General features: G+C 35.9%; 1 long non-coding RNA gene across 2 annotated transcripts in view; it reads left to right on the top strand.

The window, feature by feature from the left end:
* The window catches only part of LOC125620460, a 184,684-nt gene that overhangs the window by 112,429 nt on the left and 50,214 nt on the right, over positions 1-22,041 (top strand). For both annotated transcript variants that reach the window (XR_007352151.1, XR_007352152.1), the window contains 2 exons: positions 13,372-13,475; positions 20,163-20,268. This is a non-coding gene — a long non-coding RNA (uncharacterized LOC125620460). The remainder of the gene's footprint in view (positions 1-13,371; positions 13,476-20,162; positions 20,269-22,041) is intronic.

Consider the following 22,041-nt stretch of genomic DNA (forward strand, 5'->3'; position numbering starts at 1 on the left):
ACAAGGGGGACAAATGAATGTCAGTAGAGGGGGCAGAGAGAGAAGAGGCGAGGGGAGGGGAGGGGAGGGGGGATAGTAGAGGATAGGAAAGGCAGCAGAACACAACAGACACTAGTATGGCAATATGTAAATCAATGGATGTGTAACTGATGTGATTCTGCAATCTGTATTTGGGGTAAAAATGGGAGCTCATAACCCACTTGAATCAAAGTGTGAAATATGATATATCAAGAATTATGTAATGTTTTGAACAGCCAACAAAAAAAAAAACAATATGTCATAGTTTAATTTGGAATATTTGGTATTTTCTACGAGTGACGGATCTTAGATTCTGTGAAATAGAGTAGTTGGGTTTCTTAAGTTTCCATTCGAGGATTTTAGAGAATAAAGGGGGAATTAGTGTTGTAGGAAGAGTTTGTGTTGCAAAGGAAAAGAACTGAATTTAGATTTGCCAGTTATGTAAGTGACAATGGACAGGAGATTTCTTCTTCTGGGTCTCATTCTGCATTCTGTAAAATGGTGTTGGAAGAGGACATTATTCTAATATTTTAGTGAGAGAATATTTGGTTGCCAAAAAAAGCTTTAACTTAATAGTAAGTGAAGTTATTACATGTACACACACACACACACAGAGAGAGAGAGAGAGAGAGAGAGAGAGAGAGAGAGAAGCAAGTGGTGTATGGGATGTACTCTAAGGACAGAATGCAGAATTTGCTCTCCTGAGCTGTTAGTACCCAGGATTGGAAAATGATCAGGGTTCAAGGAAGCTATTTTTCTTTCTTTCTTCCTTTTGGTCTCTGTCTCATTCCATGTGCTTTGTCTTCTTAAATTTTCCTTTTTTTTTCTTTCTCTTTCCCCATACTCTATTTCCTTGCCGTGTTCACACAGGATCAGAAGTCCTCTCAAACCTTCTAGTTTAACTGCTAAGGATGACTAGCATGTTTGAAGTTGAAGACTATCCTGACTTTTTACTGGTTCAGGAATTCATACCTATGACCAGAAAGAGAAGGGTCATGAGTTGTAAACATGGCTGAGAGGTCTGTCTGGTCCAGTTTTTGAAGTTAATTCTCAGAAAAGAGGGGAGAAACTAGTCTCCAAAAGTTTCTGTAGTAGCTAGATAATATCAGGGTCTTTTTCAGATCTGCAATTAGGTGAGTTATGACATAAGGCAAAATTGAATTGCTTATGTAGTCCAGAACTTTTCTCCTAAAGAATGGTCCTAGTGAGGTATTTTAGGAGATGAATAGCCTTTGGTTTATATTATCACAGTATTGAAAATCTTGCAGATAACTCCTGGGCTTTCTTCTCACTTGGAAAAAGTGCCTATATAGATGTGGCTGTCTTCCAAATTGGACATGAAATCAGAGGGGAGAGAGCTATAAAAGATATTAATATTATGACTTCCAAGTTTTTCAACTGAAATAATTAGCCCGAGGGTATAATATGTCATTATGAGGTATTGTTCTATCATTAGAAATATTGCATTGTCTTTCTGTAGAGTCTGGATTTATTCTCTTGTTTCCATTGAGTGAAGCACTGTAATCTTACTAATGTTTCAACTTTCCCTGAAATACCATGTGTGAGTATATGAGTGTGTGTGTGTGTGTGTGTGTGTGTGTGTGTGTGAGAGAGAGAGAGAGAGAGAGAGAGAGAGAGAGAGAAGAGAGAGAGAGAGAGAGAGAGAGAGAGAGTAGAGAGAGAGAGAGGAGATGGGTGGAGGGGAGAGGGAACGATGGATGGTAGNCTATATATGTCAATTAGGTCTAGGTTATTAATTGTGTTATTGAGTTCTATAGTTTCCTTATTCAACTTTTGTTTGGAAGATCTGTCCAGTGGCGAGAGAGGTGGGGTGGGGAGGGGGAGAGGGGAACCTGTGTGTGTATTTTGCACCTGAAACAATACTTTTATTAGATATTTGGTGACAAACATGGTCAATGCTCAATTTTTGAGGATAGTTGTTGGACCAAGTGGAAAAACCAAGGTTGCTGAAATTGAGATAACCTACAACATTCACTAGGAAGAAAAGCTGCAAGAGACCCTAGTTTTCCTGGAGTGAAAATAATACACTTTGTGTTTATGCTTTGCACAGATTCCTTAATATGATAGTTCTAGTACATGTAACAGGCAAGTTATTATTATTCCCAACTTGTTTAAGAGAAAACTGAGGTACAGGAATGTTGAGGAACGTGGCCTACTTTTCACAGCTGGCTACGTAGAGCTGAGATCTAAATGTATATGTATCTCTTTCCAGAGCCTGTTCTCAACTTCTAATATGAAGTCCTGCTTGCCCTCCAGGTCCTATGCAGTGCATGAGTTCTAGTACGAGCTTTTGTGAAGTTGCTCTGAGAACTTACACAAGTCCCTTCACGTTTCTTTTTTTTTTTTTAAGATATTTTATTTATTTTTTAATATTTATTTTTTAGTTGTAGTTGCACACAATATCTTTATTTATATGTGGTGCTGAGGATCAAACCCAGGGCGTCGCACATGCTATGTGAGCGGTCTACCACTGAGCCACAACCCCAGCCCTCTCTTAACATTTTTATACTTCATGTTAATAAACCATAATGTCTTTCAAACAGAAATTGCTTGCAAATATTTATTGGTTTGAATCAAATCTACATACAGGACTGTTGAGATGATTGCTGTGGGGTGATACGTGTATAGAACACAGGAACTAAAAGTCACTGGCATGAACTTGGGCTTATTTAATTTCTTTACACTTTGATTTCCCAATGATAAAACTAGGGTTATCATTTTAGGAATACATTTTAGGAATATTATCACATAGCTAAGCACATAGCAATTGCTCTTTGAATTTCAACTATTCAATATTATGAAAGAAAATTGTAGATGGGCAAGGACTTTGAGAACTTTGGGTATTGCAAAATACCCAGAAGGTTGGACTTGGTTTCAATTCTTACTCTGGTAGGGTGGTGGAGGAAAAAAGGTAAAAATTCAGAACTTCATTAGAAGACACATGGAAACTTGTGGGGTTTAACACATGAGTTCCTTTACCTAGACACAGTTATGACCTTGGATATCTATGATACTTTTCACCAAGACAGAAATCTGAGAATTTGATAGAACCAAAAGAAGAAATAACAGGTAGCATGTTAACAATGAGTTTACACTTATGGTCTTATTCTTGAAAGATCCAGCGTGTGTGTGTGTGTGTGTGTGTGTGTGTGTGTATTTGTTTATAGTCCCTGTCTACAAATATTAACGTAGAAAAGTGACTAATTTACCTCCTACATATCATAACTTGCACAGAACTGGGTATTTCGTCACCCTTTTTAAATCAATTTCCATAAAATATTTGACAGAGAAAGATGATCTTTCATTCTGATGTGTAATTATATAAACTGCTTTAGAATTAGACTTAGATTTAGAAGTTTCATACACTGAAGTTATGGAAACATTTTTAAGTGATTTGTTTTTATAAACTATGTAACTATATTCCTTCTTATTTTTATTTTTTAGCTGTAACTGGCTAAACTATATTTTTTGTCACTGCCCATTGGTAGATACTAATCTTCAAGTTCGAAGTAATAGCTCTTCATAGAAATGGCTTTTATTTTCTTTTGTCAAAGTCAAATTTCTCCTCCCGAACTGTCATTTATTGGAATGTTAAAAAAAAAAAAACCACTGGTAAATTTATGAATAGGCCTGATGGGCAAGAGTTAAACCTTTTTCTTTATTACAATGGATCAAAACTGTAGGAGAATTAGAATGGAAGAGTCTGTCAGATTCTGCTATGACTATAAAGAAAGACATTGACATACATCCTGAAGTTTAAAGAAAGCATAACACTTTTAAATCTAGTCTATTTAAAATCAATAAAGCATATTGTGAAACTTTTAATGTAACTGGTGGACAGTAGATAAATATTCTGGACTGAAGTGTTTAACAGTGAAAGATTGTATGGCTTAAATTTTCTGAGAAGAAATTATATTTCAGATCTGCTTTCTTAGGACTCAGGCAGTAGCTCTTGGGGGAAGTTCCTCTTTAGTCTGAAGCTGAAGGTGGAGCCCTTGTGCTGTATCCAAGTGGCTTCCTTAGCAGTATCTCTTCCAAACATGTTTATGCAGTTTGCAAAAGGACACAGCACAATCTAGCAAGAAAACAAACAAACAAATTTTGTGTCTTGTTTTTAACTCTTGGCATGCCACTTTGGAGAGCTTGTGGAGGAGACTGTATAAACAAGATTCGATGGCTTTTGGGAAAACCTGCCAAAGGCTCTGCTGAGTTTTGGAATTTGAAGTTTTTCAGTGACTTGTGGTTTTGGCTATTTCTGCACGATGAAGGGAAACTGTCATTGTTTGTTCATGTATGTATGGGTTGCTCCTCTGGAATCACCCCTCCGTGGCTTCATTTTATCACTTGTAAAATGAGTGGGTTCTATTGCTGTTTCCTTAGAAATATCCATGAGTCTATGGTGGTTAAGTGTTTTCCATCTAGATCACCTTGCTTTTTGAACAAATGAAACTGCTCACACTCCAGGTATGTGGGCAGAGGAAGAAAAGAGGCAAGAAAGGTACTACTCACCGAGTTCCTATCCTGTGCCCAAACTTCACAAATCCCATCTCATTTTCCCCCTAATGAGAACCATGTAAAGGAGAGTACTTGCACTTTTTTTTTTAAAAATAGATGGAGAAATTCAAGGTCAATAGCATTATGTAATTTATGCAAAGATACATATTGGAGTGGCAGAACTAGGTTTTGGATCCAACTCAGACCAACTACAATTTTGGGGCTATTTCCATCAAAGCATTACATATGTTTTCAACAGAAAATATGGAAAACAGTTTATTTTTTCCTCAAAGTGAATGAAGATTCTGAATGAAAAATATATAGCATGAATTTAAATTACATTGAAATATTATTTGTCACCTATCAGTAAAGCAAAAATAACTAGCACATTGTGTTGACCAAAGCATTGCTGAAGAGGTACTTTCATGCTATGTGCTTATATTTCACACAGTTGAGAAGCATTTAGGTATTATTTATAATATAATTTGCAAATATCTTTGCTTAATCTGTTTTTTATCTAGTTTTTCTTCTTGGGAAAGTATCATAATTAGACATATCTTTTCCAATTTGAAATAATTGTAAATGCTGTCTTCTAACACTTTTGTTTCAGAAAATCCTTCTTTGTCTTTTTGGAATTTAGGTATAAGACAGATATGACTTTTCATATTACTCCCTGGTTGTCCTAACACGCCTCATTGTATATTCTATCTTTTCCTTACTGATCTGAGATGCCCTTTAACATATTTTAAAATTCTGTATGCATTTAGGCCTACTTCTGTTCTTTCTAATACAGTCCATTGATCACCTCTTTGTGTAATGCTACCATATCATTCAATTATTGTGATTTCCTATGTTTTAATTCCTCTTTGAATCAGTCCCTTTAATGCTGTTTGTTTTCCTCAGATATTTTTTCTAGCTTCTCTTTTTATTTTTTGATCTATTTGAAAAATTTATTTTTTAATTGGCAGATAATTGTACATATTTTATAGGGTACAGCATTCTATTTTTAGTACATGCATACACTGTGTAATGATCAACTCAGGATGTTTGGGTTACACATCATCTCAAACGATTTTCATTACTCTGTGATGAGGATATTCAATTCCTCCCTTCTAGGTATCTTGATGTATGTGAAGTGAACGATAATGACCCTCCTGTGAAATAGTACACCCAAACTAAGTCCTTTTGTCTAGGTATGTCTGTCCCCATGCCTCTACCTTCCCCAATCTCTGGTCACCACTGTTGTACTCTGTACTTCCAGAATTCAGCTGTTTTCAATTCAACATACGAGTGAGATCAAGCACTATGAGCTTTCTTTCTGCATTTGGCTTTGTTCACTTAACATTATGATCTCCAGATTTCCTCGCTGTTCTTGCTTGTTTATTGTTCCATATGAATCTTGGACTTAGATTGCCCTGTTTATAGATTAAGCATAAATAACAGGAATGCTCTGCATTTATAGATCAAGAATAAATATTTAAGCATATTCTATGCTTTCATTTTTTCATCTTTTTAATTCCAAGAGAGCATTTAAAACTTTTCCTTATTTAGATCTTGTAAATTTTAAAATAATATTTATTCTTGGAGATATTTTTAATGACATTGATCTTATAGTACTGTGTTCCATTATTCATGCTAAGTAGTTTTTATTTATAAGTATGAAAATATCCCTTTTATGTATTATTTTTATATTCAGCCTACTTATTTGCACTTATTTTTCAGGGGGAGAAGTTTTAGTTGAAGTTTTAGGTTTTTCTAATGTATGATCATATCACCTTCAAGATTTAAAAAAATTTTGGGGGGTACAGGGGATTGAACTCAGGGGCACTCGACCACCAAGCCACATATCCAGCCTTATTTTGTGTTTTATTTAGAGACAGGATCTCACTGAGTTGCTTAGCGTCTCGCTTTTGCTGAGGCAGGCTTTGAACAAGTGATTCCCCCTGCCTCAGCTTCCTGAGGCACTGGGATTACAGGTGTGTGCCACTGCACCTGGCTCACCTTTAAGTTTTAAACAACTTTACTCCTTTATTTGTATGAACTATAACCTGCAGAACAATGTCAAATAATTGCAGTGAGGGAGGACAGTCATCTCTTTTTGTTTTATGCAAAGAGTTTTCTAGCATTAAGTCACATATGCATTCTTGAATACATCCCAATTGGTTATTTTAAAAAATCATTCTAATATATTTCTGGATTCATTTTGTTAATGATTTTTTTATTCTTGCAAATGAAACTGTTTATAATTTTCTTTTTATTACACCCTGATTTAGTTTCACATCAAGATTGTTATTATTTTATTAAGTGAACTGTGACATTTTAAATCTTTTTGTGTTCTGAAACTGTAACAAAAGAATTATATGGGACTTGAAGATTTGGGAAGAGGTGTCCCTAAAACATGGGTGTTTCATTAATTCCTTTTCAAATCTTTGTATGCTTATTAGTTATTATGGTTTAGATGTGAGGTGGTCCCCAAAAGCTCATGTGTGAAACAATGCAAGAAGGCTTAAAGGTGAAATGAATGGGTTATGAGAGCCTTAACCCAATCAGTGCACTAACCCCCAGATAGGGATTATTTGAGTGGTAACTGTGGGCAGGTAGGGTGTGGCTGGAGGAGGTAGCTCTTTGGGAACATGCCTTTGGGGTATATATTTTGTGCTTGTTGAGCAGAGCTCTCTCTCTCTGCTTCTTCGTGGCATGTCCAGAGTTGCTCTCCTCTGCCACACTCTTTTACCATGATGCTCTGCCCACCTCAAGCCCTAACTAATGGTGCTGGTGTTCTGTGGACTGAAATTTCTGAATCTGTGAGCGCCCAAATAAACTTTTCCTTCTAAAATTGTTCTTATCAGGTCTTTTTGTCACAGCAGTGAAAAACTGACTTAAAATATTCGTCTACTGAAAATTTCAAGGATTTCAGAATCAATTTTTTTCAAATATGTTACAAGAGAACAATCCATTTTATTTATAATTATTGTTAATATTCACTTATTGAGTTGATCTTATGGATTTTCTTTTTTAGCTTGAACATGGTAAATTGTATTGATTGGATTTTCAAATGTTAAGCTAACTTTGCATACCTTGGAGAAACCCTCTTGACCAATGATGCATTATTCTTTTTACAGAGGGATGAGATAGATTTAATTTTTCAAAAAGTGATATTTGTATGTATGTTTTGGAGGAATGTTCATCTGTACTTTTTTTTGTCAAACCTTTTTGAGTTTTGCTATTGGTATTATGTTAGTCTCATAAGACAGTTGAGAAATGCCTTTGCCCTCCTTATTTTATGATTGAGTTAATGTAGGATTGATTTTTTTTCCCTTAAATGTGCCATAAACTGCTTCAGTGACACTGTCTGGACCTAGAGTTTGAGATGATGGTTAATAATGAGATGAGCTCTTTAACAGGACTATTCATATTTTCTGTTTTATCTTGTATCAGTTACATGCGGTCATTTTCAGGGAATTTGTTCATTTAACCTCAGTTGTTAAATTTGTTGGCACAAAATTGTAATTTTTAAAAAATTGTATATGGACAAAATATCTTTAATTAATTAATTTATTTTTATTTCATACTGAGAATCAAACACAGTGCTTCACTCATGCCAGGTCAGTGGTCTACCACTGAGCTACAACCATAGTCCCTGAATATTTTTTTTTATTATCTTTTGCATTTTAGTTTTAATGTTCATTTTCATCCTGAATTTGAAAATTTCTAATGGAGCAGAGTTTTTTTTATACTTTTAATTCATTTTTATTAAAACATTTTTATTTTAGAATAGATTTGATTTACAGGAAAATTGCAAAGATAGTAAGCACCCCCATGTACCCCTTGCCCAATTTTTGTTGTTGACATCTTACATAACTATGGCATGTTTTGTTACCACCAAGGAGCCAACAATAGTACTTTACTACTGCCTAATCTCTACGCTTCCCTCATGTCCTTTTTATTTTCTAGGATCCCATGCAGAGCACCACATTACATGTCTCCTTGGTCTCCTTTGGTCTGTGACATTTTCTCAGATTTTGTTTTTAATGAATTTAACAATTTCGCGGACATGTATTTTGGTAGAATGTTCCTTGTTTTGGGTTGATTTGAAGTTATTTTCTCCTTCATAATTGACCTCTGATTGTACCAGGAAGATCATGAAGGTGAAATGCCTTTCTCATTCTACCATACCAAAGGAGTATGCTGTGGACATCCCCTCTTGCTGATGGTGTTAACCAGATGCTCCGCCAGCAGTTATCAGGATCTCTAGTGAAACTTTCCCTCTTTTTCATACACTCATGTTTTGGAAGCAAGCCATTAAGTGCAGTCCACACTTTTATGGGGTAGAGAGTCAGGCTCTCTGAGGGGACAGTGTCTACATAAATTATTTGGAATTCTATATGGAGATCTGTTCCTTTTATGGGAAATTTATTTTTTATTTAAAAATTGTTAATGTCACATGTCTTTTGATAGCTCAGTTGGTAGAGGACTGTAGATTTCTTCATTGCTAGTATATAGAAATGCAATTGTTTTTATGTTGACTTTGAATTTTGCAATCTTGCTAAACTTGTTTATTTGTTCTAATAGCTTTTTTTTATAGATTTTTAAGAAATTTTTACTTAATCACGTTTCCTGCAAATAGACAGTTTTATTTCTTTCCAAAAAATTTATTAATGTCTAACTATATTATATTGTCATCAGTAAAATGGCCAAGTCGTCTCTACTTTTTGCAAATTGTGGTTTTCTGGAGAGATTCTAAATTATGGCCAATTTTTGTAAATGTTTTATGTTTTATAACATTTTGTTTTTTAGGTACAAGAAACTTATTGTTACTCAAATGTTTGTGACATTTGGCAATGTTTCATCCTTTGATCTGTCATTTTTAAGGAGCTACATTATCTTTAAAGGGCCAGCATGATTATTTGAAAGCATTAATTTATATATTGTCATTTTATATTATTAGGAGTATAAAGTTTTTTTCCCTTGCTTTCATATTTCTAATATGAAACAGATTATTTAATTTCATTTAATTCCTTTTGCCTTCTCTAATATTTGTATTATCATACCTTCTTTTCCTTAGTTTGCATCTGTAGATAAACCTTTGTTCATATCTTTACAGTCCATCTTTTTTTCTCAATTTTATAGCATAGGGGTGGCTCTTTAAAAATCTGATCTATTTTATTTTTCTCTTATAACAGGGGTATAATCTGGTTACATTTACAGTGATTATTGATACACATAGGGTTATTACTTTGTTCTGTTTTCCTGCATTTTCTCATTTTTCTTCTTTTCGTCTTATACTTTATTAAATCAAGTTTTTCTTTTTCTGTTTTTTATTATTTGTAGATATCTTTTTAAAAGGTATTTATTTTTTATAGGTATGCACAATATCTTGATTTTATTTTATTTTATTTTTTGTGGTGCTGAGAATCGAACACAGTGCCCTACAAATGCTAAGCAAATGCTCTACCTCTAAGCCACAATTCCAGCCCAGCTTCAGTATTGAACAGACAGTGCAGGTTCAGGGAGCTGTTTCTGACTGTGTTTGATCTGGGTCATGTGTTGTAAACAACCTCCATGTACAACTGGATATTGGAGGGAGGTAAGTGGCCCAGTCTTTAATTATCCCCAAATCCTCTTGTCACTTCCAGTACTATTGATCTTGAGCTAGTGTTTCTCTGCACCACCACTGGGAAAAGTGGCTCTGGTGTAACCCTTTCTCCTGTCTTTCTTGGATTGTCTTTTACTTGGATTCTTCTAGCAACATAATTCAAGTTGTAATCCACTTTTCCAAAATTTCTCCAAAGTCTGATTCAATGATGGAATGATTTTTTAAAAAAATTTCCAATCCTGGTCTGTCTGTTGTTATTGCAATAGGATTTTAGTCGGGAATAAATGCATGCAAGTATAATCATTTTATCATCTGAGCAGAGAGTTAATGTGTTTTCAGTGATTTTAAATGTTATGAATTTATGAATGAACAGCTACTTGCTGTAAGTAAAAGCTTTTTCTTTTTTGAAACCATTAAGAAAGTATTTTTTTTATTTACTAGTTCAGACATGGAGGAGATGTAATTGCAAATTATTTGGATCCATTTTAGGTGAAAATAAATTGGCAAATTTTATTTTACATACCCATTGTTCTTTTGTAAGCATTTGTAGCCATTTGTACCTCTTTTGTAGGTAATCAAAAGTTCTCTTTCCTTCCCTCTATTTTTCTTTTTTCCCAGTTCTTCCTCCTTTCTTCTCTCTTTCTCTGGTTAGTACAGAAGTTCAGAAGTTCAGCTACACTGGGGAGAAAACTTTCTCTTAGCCCTTTTTTATGATATAAACCTTATGCTATTTCTGAAGACTTCTTGCCATTTCACTATTCTTATTTGGTCACAATGAGGCTATGGATCACTAAAATAAAGGATAATTTATAAGCATGTGTTTCTGGAGAGCATCAGTAATACTTCTGAATTACACTATAGAAGTTACCAGTCTGCATAGCAGACATTACCATAATGTTTCCTCCTCATGAAACATTCTAGTGTGGGGATAATGGATGTTCATGAAATTTCTAATATTTATTCAGTTGCAGAGTGTCGTGATGATACAGTTCTTGGTGTGGGTGGAAGCGGGTAACCCTACTTTTGAATCATAACAATGAGTTCTTTTCAAGAGAAGGCATGAGAATAGTAGGTGCTATTTTGGCTCTATATAAAAATATTTCAGTGAACTCTATCTGCTGTCTTTTTGAAGGCACATGGGTTTTCTCTTTTCTATTATTAAATAACTTGATGTCAGGATATAAAACTCTTCAAATGACACATTCTGAAAAGAGGGGGTGCAAAATCTTATGAGGATATATGGGTAATGAGGTGATAGCTCATTAGTCAGCTTTGCATCACTGTGACCAAAATATCTGACAAGAAAACTTGGAGGAGGAAAAGTTTAGATTGGCTTGTGGTTTCAGAGGTTGAGTCTCTGGTTACCCGACTCCATTTCTCCGGGATAAGGTGAGGCAGAACGCCTTTAGATGGTGTGATGGAGCAGTGCTGTTCCTCTCATGGCAGCCAAAAAGCAGAGGGAACCAGAGAGGACCCAGTGGAACAAGCTACAGTCCCCAAGGGGACACCCCCAGCTATCCATCTCCTCCAGCCATGCCCCAATTACCCATGGTTACCACCCAGTTAGTCCATTCAAATTAGGATGGACCAATTAGGTCACAACTCTCATAATCTTATCATTTCATCTCTGAACATTTCTTCATTAACACAGGAGATTTAGGGGAACAGCTCATCCAAACCATAAACATAGCTTCTATCAACTGAGCTATTCCTTTTCACCACGATAGTGTGTGAACATTTTTAATGACATTGGTTATAAAATATTTTTTAATGCTTTCACCAGTGCATTATAGGTAATAGTTGGGTTCATTTTTGATATAATAATACATGTATGGAATTTGATTTGCTCTATTTCGGTCCCATGTGCCTCCTCTTTCCCTCTGTCCTCCCATTTATTTATTTTAAATTTGTGCTTTATGCCAGGTGTGGTGGTGCACACCTGTAATCCCAATGACTTGGGAGGCTGAGGCAGGAGGATCACAAGTTCAAAGCCAGCCTCATCAATAGCGAGGAACTAAGCAACTCAATGAGACTCTGTCTCTAATAAATTACAAAATAGGGCTGGGGATGTGGCTCAGTGGCTGAGTACCCCCGAGTTCAATTCCCAGTACCAAAAAAAAAAAATGTGCTTTATAAATGTACATAAGGTGGAATTCACTATGGTATGTTTATACATAAACATATCATAATTTTGTCAAATTCATTCCACATTTCCCCCCCTTTCCCATCCCTATGCTCTCTCTCTCTCAATATCCTTCCGAAATATTTTTATATGAACTCTCTACCACTGTTCAGCAACAAACATTATTCATATTTTGATTGATATTCTTTTAAAATATTTCCATGCCTATACAACAGTATATGCAATATGTTTATAATATGATAAGCCTACTAATCATATTACTTTAGAACATGTAAATATCATGAACATTTTTTCATGTTATTAAATATTCTATTATTTTATAGTGTCATTTTAATGGCTATGGTGTTCTAATGAATAAATGTGCTATAATTTGTTCAGTCTTTTAGCATTAAACTATCACAAATAATATTGTGATGGACAGTATTATTGGGTAATCAGTCTCTGATATATCATTGATTATTCCCTTAAGATAAGAACAAGATTTCTCAACCATGACACTATTGAAATTTTGTGAAAAACAAATTTTTGTTGGAAGGACTGTCCTCTGCACCTTAGGATATTTATTAGCATGCCTGGCCTTTACACAAAAGATGACAGCAGCACCCCTATTCCAAGTTCTGACAACCAGAATTGTCTCTTGTTGTTGCCAGATATATAACTAGCTTTCCATTGCTGTGATAAAATGCCTGAGAAAATCAATTTAAAGGAAGAAAACTTTATTTTGGCTCATGATTTCAGGGTTTTTAAGTCTTCACCACCTCTCAACTGCACCACCAGCTGAAGACCATGCCTTCGTGATTTGAGTCTTTAGGGGAGCATTCCAAACCCAAACCTGGAATCCTCCTGGGAGCCTGTGTCTACCCCCACTGAGAACCACTAACTCAGAGTCAAATTTGTGGAGAAGAATTTCTCACATAAAATCATATGATAGTTTAAAATGTCAAAAAAAATCCATGTGGGGTTTTACTTTTACTTTAAAGAAAGTAATATGGAGATGTCAAGAGACAACTTAAAATTTTATGGAAACTATCAAAGTTCTTAGAGTTCAGTGAGTCCTGGGATAAACACTATGTGATTTTTTTTTTCCTCTCCCTTTCAGCTAGGGGAAGGTGGCTCTCTGTAGCATAGCGGATGGGGCCCAGAGACACTGCAAGAGAAAGACCCAATTTTCAACCTGTTCCTCATCTTTTGACTACATAATTTGTGAGTTCAGATTTTACAGTGTTTACACATTTTTGACACCTACTATTTCCTTTTCTAGGTAGTAATTAGGGCTGATTATGTGTATAAATTTTGGAATCAGTCAGGCTAGGTTTCTGAAACTACATCTTTACTAGTTTCTAACTAGTTGATCTGAGTTTCCACAACTGTAAAATGGGAATAAGGTCTGCCATGCAGAGTTAGGGGAAATGAAATTTAAGGTGTTGCTAGTCTCTTGATAATTCTGTACACTAAAAAGTACTCATTTAGTATTATTCCTTACCGAGCTAAAAGAATAATTTATTTTTTTCAATTAAATTCTGTTCCCTGGCCCACTTAAGGAGTAAGTAAGACTTTTCTTGAAATAATTTCACTTGAAATTATTACAGCTGAGGTTGTAATAATTTAGGGATATGAATTTTATAATTGTATATAAGACACTATCATAGTAACTATGTGAGTTATTTGGAAGACTGTCCCATTGTTTATTAGAAGCTTGATTTTTTTTAACCTGTTTTAAATCTCATTTACTTTAATTTCAATTTTTATTTTTGGTAATGTTCATTGTTAAAATTAATATTGTTAAAATGGTGTGATGCATATGATTTATAAATAAAAACCACTAGGGCTGCTTGCCCAAATTTCTTTACTGCCGTGGTGTGAGAGCAACATCTATTTAGACACCACTTACCTGGAAGGTAGTTGTTACTGTTTCTGTGATTTGGAACAAAGAAAAGGAGTTGTAGATCTCACTGCCTGTTAGAATCCCCATAATGCAATGTGTATAATTTCAACATCATTATGCATGAATTTCATTGTTCTTGTGATTTTTTCCATCATTAGCAGAAGTATGTTTTAAGTGTTCTCACCCCCGTCTTTCTTTCAAGATTGGTTGAAGGAGGGAGCAAGATGAAACATTACCCTATGTCACTGATCGTACCTGGGAAGATTTTATTTCCTTCTGTTTTGGAAATGGAAAATAAAATAGAAGATTCTGTAATGTTTTGAAAAATCTAAGCTAGATATCAGGATACAAATGTCCTGATATTAAATCCAAAATTAAGTCTCCTCCCTGTTCCCTCAGGCCTCTCTGAAATATCTTAGAAGATAATGGAGATATGTCATAGGTTGGAGACATGCAATAAAATACCAGGTTTTAGAAGCTGTCAGAGTGAGTGGGTTGTGTATTTAACTGTATAAATTGTGTGTGTGTGTGTACGTGCATTTACATGTATCACTTATATTTGAATAAGGGAACCTACATTCCTACATTCACTGGGATCCCGGTTTATGAAGATAGTCCCCCCGCCCTTTTTACAAACTATTTTAGTTGTAGATGGACACATTATTTATTTATTTATTTGTATGTGGTGCCAAGGATCAAACCCAGTGCCTCACACATACTAGGCGAATGCTCTACCACTGAGCTATAACCTCAGCCCCTCTGATAGGCCCTTTATCCTGAACACTTCCTTTTCATTTTAACCCTCATGAAAGTAAGGTAAGGGAGAAGAGAGAATTTCTATTCCTTCTCCAGGTAAGAGTTTTTGATTAAGAAAGAAATGCTAATGTAGAAATTTAAGGTCTTGCTGCATCCCACATTGGCCTGGCCCTCGGCCCAACCTCTTTATCATACCTCTCCTCAGACAACAAATAATCTGTGAGCACTTCAGGAAATTTTTATGTATGCAAAGAATACATATCTATGGACTTTTTCACAAATGAAAATCATAGCACACAAATGGATATCATATTATATTGTCATTCAAACTGCTTTTTCTTTTCACTTTGCAATATACTTGAGGTATTTCCCACATCAATATATACAGATTTGCCTCATTTTTTTCTAAAGGCTTCATAGCACCCTATAGCAAGGAATTATTATAATTAATTTTTCTACCTTCTTATTCAGTGTTGTAATATCTTTGGTGTGTGTCCTTGAATACTTAGCTAGGTATACATTTATAGAAATTGGATTACTGTTTCAAAAAGCATGCATGTTTAAAATTTAGATACAACAACAGTGCATCAATTTGCCCTGCCACAAATGAGAAATTTTCCTGTGTTCCTCCAAAAAAAAAATTCTCATGTTTCATTTTTTTTTTTTTGGTAAATGTGGCATCTATTTTTTTGTCTTAATTTTTTTTTCTTGAATGAGTGCGCTTGATCATCTCTTCTGAAGTTCACTTTCCATATGTATCTCCTGGGACTAGGTGGCTTTATAAAATTATTGAGAGAGAGAGCTTTTTATTGTACTGGATGCATCCCTGTTTTTATATTTAGTGCCGCAGTCCGGCTGCAGCAAAATAACTGGGGGGTGACGAGCAACTTGTGTACATTGATACAGCAGGAGTGGGAGCCGTTTTTTGTAGGACAGGAGGGGTATATATACATTACACACAGCTTATCTTAATTAACATAAACTAGATACAGCAGTCAACCAATAAGGAATCTCCACACTTAATGGCTCGCTGGCGTTACTTCACAAACCACTCCCTCTGGCAAAATGCCAGGCGCCATCTTGACTTGTTTACAGACCCTAACAATTTAGGCTTGCCATAGAACCATAATGGAGACTACAGTGTGAATTGGCTTAAGTGAACTTGGGCTGTTCCATCAAGCAGGCTGTTTATTAAGGAAGAATCAAAACCTTTACCTGACTGACTCAGCACCCAAATTCAACAGAGATAATAGAAAAACTTATATTTCACAGCCTGTTGGCTGTTTAGTTGGCTGTGTGAGATCAGTTATGCCCACTCTTTCTGCAGGATTTTGCTCTGGGAAAAAGATTTATTGGTTAGATCTCACCTCACAATGCCATCAAGGGCTTTGGGACCTGATCCCCAATACTCAGAAGTATAGAGAAAAATTATTTAAAATGTTGGCCTCAGGTAACAATATCTACTTCACTGAGTCAGAGTAGGCGTCAAATTCTGTATGGATATACTACTGTCCATTGTGTTAGCTATTTTTTATGATGTTTCATTATTTTCTGAGGTTTTACTTTGTATTGGTTGGTGAAAAGCTTGCAGCCAGAAATAAACCCGAGTGGCAATTTTGAGAGGCGTGTGAAATAAAAATGTGACTGGTTATGCATGTGGATTACTAGAGGTGTAATGTATGACATAACTTTATATATGTAGTGTTGCCTGGATTGGGTGTATGTGCTATTACATGGTTTTAAAATTTATTTTCCATGAAGTTCAAATGATCTGACTAGTTTATATTCTCCAAACACTTCTTTCATCAGATTTTACTCTTAAAATTCACTGCATGGTCTTTGCAGACAAGAAGAAAATGTTTTGCATTGCCGTAACCTTTCTGTTAAATTCAGAGAATCTACATTGTTCTCTTACTATACTCTGAGCTCAACATTGTGTTTGATAGTCTCCCACATATTTTTCTTCTCTCAAAGACATTTCTAAAATATATTTAAGAAGTGAGATAATTTTCAGGTAATAAAATTCTGGAATACAGTAGGCTTTAAAAGAAATACATAAGAAATTTTTAAGAAAATCAGAGAGCCATTTACCTCATATTTCTAAAAATTGCTGCTATAAAATGGCTAGTTTCATTATTGTGAACTTGATAATATCACCTATGCTTTAAAAGTATTAAACTTAATTATGCTTTAAAAGTATTAAACTTAATTTGTTTGGAAATAATGCTCACTAAAAATAGGACAGAATAAGTCATATGTCTTTGTAGGTCAGCATAAAATTGATGAAAAAATTTAAGGGAAACAACATTTTGAAGATTAATCTTAATGTAGAAGTCCTTTCTTATGTAAATATTTCATAAATTTACACTGCATAATATTGAAGTTTTTCCTGATAATTTGGTATTTTGAGAGCTATTGATCTTAGTTAAAATGTACTGACTTGAAGATTTCTTAGCTTTTATTATAAGGCTTCACTGATTAAAACAAAACATGTTTCTCAGGATATTCTTTGTGATGCATCTAGTCTGGTCAAACAAAATAATTAACTGCAAAAATTATTGTGTAAAAAACTAAAAAAGAATTAATTGGATGTAATTGTGGTAAAAGATATAGTTTTATTGATCAGTTAGAAAGTGCAAAGGCATACTCTGTGCCTGCATATTCAATAGTGGATCCGTAATATTATTTTGTATAAAAAAGAATATTTTTAAAATGCATTATATTGTTCTATATTGAAGGGCATAAGAACAATAAGTAATATCTAAATCTTGCCAGAGAGACTTTGATGCTGGGTAGAAACACTTTATAGTCTATATATGCTGCTAGGTAGGGTAAGGGGTGGGTACACTAGTGATATAAAGTTTGTGTTAGTGTATGTTAGTAGTAAAAGGATCAGTGAAGCACATAACCTTAAGAATTTTACAAGTTGAGGATGGGAGAGTATGGAGAGGCATTTATTAAACAATAAATTATAGTATAAAGAAGAATGAGAAGTAGTCATCAAAGATGAAAATGACATATTAACAATTGCTAATTTCAATATGGATTTTACTAATTGTTCATCCTTAGCTAAGGATGTCTTTTCATTGCAGATGTGATGCCATCTCCAATATCCGCCCCCATCCTTCCCATTTTATACTTATTGTGCAGTTTCTTGGATGATATTTTCTTGGATTTGCAATCTCTTTCCCTGTTGCTTAGGCTATTTGAGCAGGTTTGAGCCAATTAGCACATGGAACCCCTCTCTCTGTCCCAGGCAATGCCTAATCATATCTGCATAACAAGCAGTGAGAGATTTTCTAAATATCTGGAAGAGTTCTCCCTCACTACTCTGGGAGAAATTCTTGAAAGGATCATTTTGTTTATTCCTTTGTTTCAAATAAGAAAACCAATAGCCTGTTCAAATCTTTTGTAACTATGATGGACAGCCAACCATAGAATGAATCTGATAACCTTAGAAGGCAGAACAGAGAAAGAAGAAAAGAAACTAGGTCTTTTGGGTTTTTTTTTTTAGTTGTAGATGAACACAATACCTTTTATTTATTTATTTATATGTAGTGCTGAGGATCAAACCCAGTGCCTCACACATGCTAGGTGAGTGCTCTACCATTGAGCTACAGCCCCAGCCCCAAAACCAGGTCTTTGATAGTGTGGCTGAGCCCCTGAATTGAAGACTACTTTACCTCTGGACTTCAAGATAAGTGAGACAATCATAAGCTTTTGTTTTGTATGCTAGTCTGAGTCAGGTTGTCTCTTCAACCATTTTAAATTATACTTAGGGATCATCTCTTTCGAACTCCATTACAACTCTGTGATGTAGGTGGCATTACTGTCACCATTTTAGAGAGGAGGAGACAGACCTAGAAAGGTTAGATAACCTGAATTGCAGTACCAGTAAGTGGTAAAGCCATGCATTTATGTCTGTAGTTTCACCCAGGGACACATTCCTAACTACCACATCTTATAACTTTACATGCCTTGGGGAGAGGAGAATGTCAGTCCAATGATAGAAAGCTTATCACAATGGGGGAAACATCGATGGAGACCAGCAGGCAGAATTTGAATCAACAGAAGATCTAACAGAAGGGGCAGTTTTGGAGCAGAGGAAATGAAGTACCTGGGGCTGGGGCCTCAGTCATGTGTAGTTCTTCAAGAGGATAAGAGAAGAGAGGAATTCATACCCTATTTGAATCAAATGTATGATATGTCAAGATCATTGTATTGTCTTGAGCAACTAATAAAAAAAAAAAACAAAAAAAAAAAAAGAAAGCTTGACCAGCATAGTGGGGATGGGGACAGGGACATTAAAAGACCAAGAGGGAGACCAGAAAAGGATGGAGAAATTTAAAAGGAGGTCTCTCTGAAAGAAAACAATGAAACTGTAGAAGGAGAAAAATTGAGGCTCATACTGACCTATTTCTAATTCCTAAGTTATTAGCATAATGGGTTAAAGGATGGGTTAGAAAAAAAATGTCACATCCCCAGGCTCTGTATACATCTGAGTTTAGTATTATTATGATCAAGGAAAACCCAGGATTCACAGGCTTTGGTTTGGGAGGGTAGAGGAACCATTACCAAGGGGAGCTTCAGGATGCGGCTGCAAGGGTTCAAAGGCGCATGGAAGGACTGCTAGGGGTGTGGAGATGGGTGGGCACAATTGTGTTGGGGGGCTGGTAGGCTGGTAGGCTACCAGTGTGAGGGGGCTGGTAGGCTGGCAGCATGCACATTTTGATCCATGTATTAAAACAGATGAGGCTGAGAAGTGTCCAAAGGGAAGAGGCTGTTTCCAGGTTGAACAGCTTCCCTGGTGGCTTGTCCCTGTGTGGACTCCTTCAGTTCTGACTGTAGTGCATCATGTCCCGCAGGCAGAAGGTGCTGAGGTGGCTATGGCAACCTGAGAAACCTCAAACAATGTTAATATTCACCAACACATGGAGCCTGCGATCCTTTAAAAACAACAAAACATCAGCAGTGGGAAACAACCTTGTAATTTGTAACTGTGGCCTCTGGAGAATCACAGAGTGCATTTATTATTTTTTAATAATCAGTCACAAATTAACTAATTGCTATAATCCTTAAACCTGTCTTTCCCTCTAGCTTGTCATTATCTGCAGATGTCAAAACAAGTAAAACAAATGGACTCGATTACTGTCAGATGTTTATTGAAAATAATTGTTCTAAAAAAAGCCTGTGAGTCTGACAGCAAAAGCACCTTTCTGAATACCGTTACTTTACCTTTCTCTTTTTAGGAGCTAGGGCAGAGAGGGGTGCTTCCTTGATCTTCTTCCCAGCTCCAAACCAAGTGGAACAGCTAATCATGTTTCAAACTACCTTCACAAGAGCCCAGGAAATAAGGTGAGAGACCACAGTGCCTGGTTTTAGTTCAGCGTAATGAAAAGACATTGAAGAAGGTAAAAAGAGTTGTCCACATCATTCATTTCAGCAGGCCAACACCTTTAAGCATCACCCCTTTAAGCTGGGGAGAAAAGCAAGTGCCAGGCCCGCCATGTGAAACCCTGTGCTGGACACAGCCCTGAGACTCCTGTGCTAGGCTGAAACTCTCCTTGCTACGCAGCCACTAGAACTATTTTTTAACCAGGCTGCTCACTGTAGCCATCACCTCTCCTCTAGCCTCCTGTAGCAGAGTAGGGAGCAGAACCCCATCCACTAGAGGGCAGTACTCCAAAGGTAACACTTAGAGCTCAGCATCAGGGCTGCATCAGTGAGACCAGCACCCAGTAGAAACTGTAAGCCTGGTACCCAGAGCTCACAGCCTAAGCCTCCAGTTCAGCCCCGCCATTGGGTGAGACCTGTGTGCTGATGGGACAACATGAGCTTCAGCTTGCATCATTTTCCAGGCTTTTAGTGAGTGTGGGGCACATCCTCTGTTTCCTAAGATTGTACAGGTCTGTGTGGCCGTATGATTCAGGTGTGACCCAGCATGTGTGCAGTTTGGGTGACAAGGAATTGTCTCTATCACCAATTCCCCATGCTTGGGCAGCAAACTTATCACAAGGCTAGTGTTTGCCTGTGGGGCTCTAAAAAATACTCCTGTGTCAGGCAGAGACCTTCAGCCCAGTGGGATGGGCTTGTGTTTCAGCCTGCCTCACTCCTAGCTATGGCATGGGCTGAAGGTCCTCATCGATATGAGACTCAGGTGTGCCTCTGCTTAGTTAGCATCAGCCTAGGTGGCAAGGGACCATCTCCACCAACACTACCCCAATTTTGGGCAGGTACAAATCTGGAAGATTAATTATACAGAAAAATTCAGGATGCTCCAATATAAAAAAAATGGTGCATAAACCATTCATGTCTTTGGTATGAAGACTAAAAAATAAAAACTTTAAGTAACAATTACATTATTATTAAAAAGGGACAATACAGGAAGATATAAAATGGGATATGAAAAGTTCGAAATATGAGGATCAATGGAAAACAAATAGAGAGTTTTATTATTATATTTTCTTTCATTCTGTTTGTTTCTGTTCTTACCATATGATCATGTTTATTTACTATCATTTAAAAACAGCTTTTTATAATCAAAAGATATTTTTGATAAGCCTGATGGTAACCACAAAGAAAAAGTTCATAGTAGACAGACCCTAAATAATAAGCAAGAAACCAAAACACACTACTGGAGTAAATCACTTAACCACAAAAGGTAGAAGGTAAGGGAGAAAGGAAGAAAGGAATTGCAACAAAACTAGAAAACCAGTTACATAATGGCTGTAATAAGACTTTATCTATCAAGAACTACTTTGAATATTAGTGGATTAAATTCTCCAGTTAAAAGACATAGTGACTGGATGAAAATAAAATCAAAACCCAATGTACATTGTTCACAAGAAACTCACTTCACCTCTAAAGATACACAAAGACCAAGAGTAAAGGGACTGAATAAGACATTCCATGCAAATGGGATCCAAAAAAAGTAAGAGTAGTCATACTTATATCAGAGGAAGAATAGACATTAAATCAAAAGCATTAAAGAGAGGCAAGGAAAGTTAGTATATAATTATAAAGGGGTCAATTCAGAAAGAGGAAATAACAATTCTAAATATATATGCACCCAATGTTGGTGCATCCAAATATATGAAACAAACCTTTGTAGACTAAAGGAGAGACAGA

Source organism: Marmota marmota, unplaced genomic scaffold, assembly GCF_001458135.2.
Source record: "Marmota marmota marmota unplaced genomic scaffold, marMar, whole genome shotgun sequence".
Taxonomy (NCBI): Eukaryota; Metazoa; Chordata; class Mammalia; order Rodentia; family Sciuridae; genus Marmota; species Marmota marmota.